The sequence below is a fragment of the Erigeron canadensis genome, chromosome 4 (genome assembly GCF_010389155.1).
Source record: "Erigeron canadensis isolate Cc75 chromosome 4, C_canadensis_v1, whole genome shotgun sequence".
In the NCBI taxonomy this organism is placed as follows: domain Eukaryota; kingdom Viridiplantae; phylum Streptophyta; class Magnoliopsida; order Asterales; family Asteraceae; genus Erigeron; species Erigeron canadensis.
This window is the reverse complement of record NC_057764.1, coordinates 19,710,465-19,717,252: the sequence shown is the minus strand read 5'-3', so window position 1 is coordinate 19,717,252 and position 6,788 is coordinate 19,710,465. Positions and strand designations below refer to the sequence as shown.

The 6,788-nt window shown below is 34.4% G+C and overlaps 2 long non-coding RNA genes across 2 annotated transcripts; one reads left to right on the top strand and one right to left on the bottom strand.

Annotated features, from left to right (window-relative positions):
* The first annotated feature begins 1,332 nt into the window (after positions 1 to 1,332).
* LOC122598295 lies at positions 1,333 to 3,174 on the top strand. The gene is made up of 3 exons (XR_006323577.1): positions 1,333 to 1,545; positions 2,528 to 2,609; positions 3,131 to 3,174. It is a non-coding gene; the product is annotated as an uncharacterized LOC122598295 (long non-coding RNA).
* A 1,741-nt stretch (positions 3,175 to 4,915) lies between these two features.
* Positions 4,916 to 5,758, bottom strand: LOC122594989. Its single transcript, XR_006323172.1, has 3 exons — positions 5,741 to 5,758; positions 5,554 to 5,596; positions 4,916 to 4,995 (listed from the first exon to the last, which is right to left on the bottom strand). It is a non-coding gene; the product is annotated as an uncharacterized LOC122594989 (long non-coding RNA).
* Positions 5,759 to 6,788: the final 1,030 nt, after the last annotated feature.

Sequence of the window (6,788 nt, the reverse complement as noted above, 5' to 3'; positions counted from 1 at the left end):
AAAATTGAATTGGAAAGAAAGATTTGGAATAAAAAAAATGTTTGGCAGATTGTATGCTTGTGGTGGTGGTTGTATGATTGTGGTGGCGGTCAGAAGAAGAACACATAGAAAGGAGAAGGGTTTCGATGATAAAAATCGTCCCTATAATTTTGGGTTTTGATGTGTTATATGGTGATATTGATTTGAAATGTTTGACAATTCAATTTTGGGTTTCGATGTATTTTGATTTTTTTCTCTATAAATTATTAGGTTGAATTCAATCTGGGTTCATGATGGTGGGGGGATGACTTGGAGGGTTTTATTCTTTTTAGATTTGTGTTTTATTTTATCACCAGATTTGGTAATTTGGTTAGTGGTTTTTAGTTTTAAAGATGATTGAAAAAGGAAATGTGATCGGAATCTGGGTTGTGGTTTTTGGGAAGATGGTAAGAATGGGTACAAGAGTTGAAGAAGATGATTGAGCGAAGAGGATTGAATTGGAATGGACGATTATACCCTTACTAAACGGCTAAAACTAACGGAAGTTAGTGCCAGGGACCGCTGGCAACAAGAACGAAAAAGACAGGGACCCGTTGCAACGAAAAAAAAGCACAGGGGGCAAAAAAGTGCATTTTGTCTTGTCCAGTTGTTGAATTAGCTAAGTTTTTAACGTGTACCCACATGACCCGTTAGAGACTCATGTTTGTGAAATGTCTTAATAAATAAGTCATGACTTAAACATAAATACTTAATTTATTAAATCATCAAAACTGTTTGTTTTTTTTTTACTTAGTAAACAAAAAACAACTGTATCTGTAGTATTTCAGGCCCCTTTAATTTACTCTAAATCACTCAATGTGTATGTATATTATGAAATATAACTTGCAGAGAAAAAGGAACTTGTTTTTCTAAACGAAAAAATCCATAAAAAGGTGCATATTACTCAAAATTCCTGATAAGGGGAACCTATTTAGATACAGATATGTAACATTCGTGATTTTTGACTTGTAATTAACGTGACTAAACGAGATTATATGTAATTTGAGTTCGCAATTTAGTGATTTTTAGCTAAATCGACCCGTTGACGTGACGTGTGCTTGATTTAATTTATTCTTGGATGATTAAATGACTTGAATGCTATTTGACGATTTTAGGACGTGTTTATGCTAGTTGAGATTTTTACAACGGTATTAAGTCGGTATATGACGTAACGTGACATTTAAATTGCTAGGAATGTTATCGGGTGATCCATGGGTCGACCCATGACTCATGAACCACCACACTTGTGACCCAACCCTATCTAAAGTCTCCCACGCAACTCTTGCACCCTCTCATCCACTCATTTCACTTCATCTCTCTCCCTCATACATTGAATGCAACACCAAACCCCATGTCTCCTTCTCACTAAAATTCTTGGATCATTAATTGTGTTTTATGTTAGAATCACATTAAATTCATCCTTATCATCATCAAGTAATCATCATCATCTCAAAATTTGGAAAAGTCAAAGTGCAAGAAATTTTGGGTTATAGCTAAATTTCAGATTTGGGGCTTCTGAAGGTTTTGGTAAGTCACACTTGTCCCATAATATCATTTTTATGTTTATAAACTTATTTTTAGTCATATAGAAGTATTATTGAGTCAAAAGTTATGTCAAATCCAATTATGAGTGGAATTAGGGTTCCTAGTTACCTAAATGGGTCAAAAATCCGGGTTTATACTCAAATGATGATATGGGTCGAAATTCTAGTGCGAGTCATGATTGTAAACTCGTATCTAGTCTAAAACAACCGACTCTTAGTCAAATTTCGGGTTAAAACCCATTTAAACCGAATTAGGGTTTTGAATAAAATAAATTTGGCCAAAAGCCAATTTATTTCGAAAATGATGTTTTGAATCAAAATTAGTTATGGGTTATGTTTGTTCGCATCTTCCACGATTAACCTTGCTCAAAACACACCTCTGGCTGCCTCAATTCGATCGCACGATCGTGAATTAAGGTTTTAAGCATCAAAGTCAAAGTTGACTTTAAAAGTCAACTGATGTGTTCTTGCCCAATTCTTTCCTTTTTGCCCAGATTTCGTTTTGATTCAGCACCCACCGTAAGATACGCCCATGGGGGCGTAGGCTACGCCGATCTGGAAACCTCATTTGGACCTTACGCCGCTTCTTCCCTGTTTACGCCCATCCACACTTTTTTTTTTGGACTCACCCATCATTTAGAGTTGGAAAGGGGTGGCTAGAAGTCGGTGTAATTTTCTGATTTAAGAAAATGATGATACAGATACAATAACAAATATATGTACATATACAATTGAATATTATAATGAAATGAAAATGGGGTGGGGCCGGCTGAGATACAAGTAGTCAAACTAAGGATTTAGTTTTACTATTGTTTTCTTTTTAATCAAATTAAATTAAATATAATTTCATACAAATTTATAAAATCATCTATTTATACTTACTAATTAATATGATTACCCGTTAATACATACAAATCGATATACTTGCATATTAATATACATATGTTATGCAAACGTATTGATAGGCCGTGAACTTTGAAGAATTTCGGACAATTAAATTTCGTTGAACACTTATAATTTACGTATAACTCGACGTTCAAGGCAAAGGTGAGTTTCGTAGCCCCTACATTTACTTTATTTGGGATGGAAAGTGTACTCGGTTGTTAAACGGTTGTCGGTTGATATAACTTGTTGTGATATGAATCGAGACGTTAGATATCTACTTGATTGATTGTGATACATGTTATGTGACGTTTAAATGTGACGAATGACGTATGTTATATATATTATTATGTATTGACGTGACGGTGGATTGACGAATCCACACCCGATATGATCATGGCCACTCTATTATGATGTTATACTTGTGACGTATGACGCATACTATATATTATTATTTATTGACGTGACGGTGGATTGACGAATCCACACCTGGCATGATCATACTCGGGATAAGGGTTTTGAGCCCATATTATGACGTTTATTGTATTGTCTTGCATTGACGTGACGTGATTAGGTATTCTAATCCTCATATATCGACAACGGTAGATATCCTGACACTTGATATTTATTACAAAAACCTACAAACTCACCAACTTTATGTTGACATATTTTAGTACACTTTTCAGGTGAACAGGTTAACCAAAGACATACTGGATGATGATTGATTGTTTGCATGCTAGAATTGGACTTGGACTTTATCGTGGATCCGTGATTCATAGTTCCCGCTTATGGGTTATGCTTAGGATCATCTGCCATCTTTTGTACCCTCTTTTGTATATGTCTGATGGTCATGCTCCTTATGCATTTTTGTATGATTACGGCATTGCAACCGATTGAATTGTAAGGATTTCCAATCCTTTAATACATTTAGACTTCTCTCTACTTAATTTTCATGTCGTGCTGTGCTTAGTATGTAACCCTCGTGATTCCGCCTTGACGGGGTGTTACAAGATATGTTTACACTTGCGACTTAATTTGATGGCTGTATTAAAGTTTGATAAAGTGAATGACCAAAAGCAATGCTCACAAAGAACAATTTGTAGCAGCAGCCGAAGTAACAGTAATATAATTTTATAAGCAAGTTCTACATTTTGAACTTTCACCAGATTCAAGAGTATTGTACAACATTCATGCATCATTACAAGTTACTGTAAGAAATTTATTTCTATGGTTTTGAACATTCTAGGTGTGTAATTAATTACTCGTATAAAACGTATAAAAACTAGAAGGATATTCGCGCGTTGCAGCGGCAACGGTTGATAACACGCAAGATGTCGAAGCGTTAATGCAAGTTGTTTAGGTTACTTTCATGACGATGCGACATCTAACCGTGTCTAAACATGTTCATTTAACTATGAGTATTACCTAAATTGAAACAATAAAAGATGGACAAAAGATTAATCAAGATAAGATAAACGCACAGTTGATACCGTTCATGCATGTCAACATTCAACACAAACATGATTACTTCCGATGTACAAAACAACTATCAAAATGTGAACCTAAGACTATGAGAGAAGGCAAGATCCAACTAATGAGTAATGACACAATAATTACTTCTGAAGAAATGCCAATCAACTGCCTTTGTGTATAGTTGCCACTGCAGAAGAAGTTGAAATATTGGAAGATGGATTCTATATATTGTGTGGGTGGTGTACGTGGCACAATGATCCTAACCTTGGAAAGGTCATGGTTTCAGCCGCGATGGAAGATCTTTTAACAAAGACCACCTCTTGATGTGAAGGTTCACAAAGATGAATCGTTGGTCACCAGGACTCTGTTAAACAAGAAAAACTTGTCAATCGAAGGCACCCAACAGGGGTATTTAATAAAACTTGTTGCTATTGCTGTAAGTTTGTGCATCCCTCATGAAATCCCTCCAACCATCATAGCATATGTTGAACTACTCCAAACTCTTAAATAGCTGGATCTGAAACAATAAAAAAAAATACTCAATATATAATAATCTCAAGGTATACCCGACAAATGAAACTATGAAGGGACTTGTTACAATTAGATGATGATAATACTGTATTAATGTCAATAAAGAAAAATGCAACTAAAAGCTTTCCTGGTGATGGAACACCCTGGCAGCAGAGCACACTATTCTTCTTTGTTTGATTCTTCACTAATTCAACGAATAGTTTACTCGTTAAAAAAAGGATGTTTTTTGTGGTCAACAAAGAACACGACCAAATTAGCTATTATAACCATTATCCACGAAAACTGGTAAAATACAACTAACAAAGAATAGATTTTCGAGAACCATAAATCAAGTAAGAGTCGTAAATTACCATCGCCATTAACCCAGGAAGATACCCTTACTCAAACACTCATTGACATGACTCCTACGCAAATAATTTCTACATGGAAATATAATGAATGATTTAAGTATATACAATCATACAAATGTCATGTTGTACTTACCAGCTTTTAGCCAAGAAATATTGCATCCCCTTCATTTGAGATACAGTTAAAACCTACAATTAATCTATAATACAATACATAACAACAATTAACATCATCATCACAAAAAATAAAGAACATTATATTATCAAGAACATATTATCTATATCTATACTATATTATAAAGCAAATCTACTTTTCAACTTTCAACATTCAATTTCAATAATGTACACATGATAATACATGATGTACCATATATCAATGCCTACAACTTTCTCTCTCCTCCATAAATCATAACAACCATACATCGATAAATTATAAAAAATATATGATTGTTCTTAAATATTCATGCTCTTTCATTAGAGATGTCATTCGATATACTTTCGACGAATTTTTAAATACGGCTAAGTCATTTGACTATGACAGTCTATGACATATGACACTCTATGACCTATCACCCTCATCATTTTACCGCCGCAACGTACGGGTGCTTGCTCTCGTATTATCAAAAAGATAAAGACAAACCTAACAAAGTCTTTTTTTTTGAATTTTTCCCTAAAAAAACTAACAGAAAACAAACGAAATATCAGTACAACTTTTGGGAGATTCGAACAAACAACAGGATATATAGATATCTACGCACCTTTTTTCCCTGGTTTGATAGGCCCAGCAACAACAGAATACCCCTGCATTTAAACAAAAAACATATATTAACATCGAAACATACATACAGATCTGTTTCCTTGAAACAAAGATGATACAAACAAACAGATTTAAAATGCTATAAACGAATCTGATGTGTATAAAGAGGAAACAATAAAAACAAATACCATCATCAATTTGGTGATGATAAATTGGATGGATTGGTGACGATTTGGTGGTGGTGATGATTATTGCGGCGGTTCACGGCGGTTAAGGGGGAAAAAGAGAGATAGACATAACTCAGAGTGTGTGTGTGTGTTTTTTTTTTTTCAGGGGAAGCCTTTGGGGTATTTTAATGGGCGGTAGAACGATTATATAGATGTCAAAATGTCCAAAGCTAAATTTGATATTTCAAATACATAATTCTTATTTTAGAAAAAGACAATTTGTGTTATTAGGTAATATAGATATAGATGTTCAGATATGCTAAAGAAAATTGAACCCTAATGCCATTATTTGACTTTTTAGGTCAAAAAGATTAATAGTAACTTTTATACCTTAGTTCGGATACACACGTCGACAGGGCTTCTTTTACATGGAGATTGTTTGAGTCCATGAGAAGTGCATGGCCATAAAGCCTTTTTGCCTGACTCAAGAACTTAACTTTCTCTCTAAAGTTTCTTGTCCGTAAGCGAGATCTTTGTTGTAATGCCACACCCCATCTGAAAAGAGCTGTAAGACTGTAAGCCGATACTTTCAATACAAGACAAAGATACTGGACATGTTTTGCCGTTTTGTTTTGTTGAATCAAACAGATAGATGCTGAATTTAGACAGATAAATAACTTCAAATGCCTTTTTATATGAGTACGTGTGAGAGTACATTGATAACTGTTACGTCCAATCAAGCTAAAGATCAAATAATGATTCAAAAAATCCATCCAACAAAGATACATATAAAAAGCTAATGCCTGGCGGGTTTTTCCTAACAGTGTCAAAATAAGCTGGTCTGGCGTGTAGCATAACATTTCAAAACTCGTATGAAGTGGACCAACACCAAAACACTTCCGTATTTGTGTATTTATTTTATTTTTAATCAAAACGAGTAAGATGTACTCCGTATTCGTACATGCGAATACGCCACTATTCCACTAACTCTGAATACTACACCTTTCAAAATACAAGGGTCAAGTGAAACATTAAGTGTACTCATCCATTGCCTACAGTACCAAAGAAA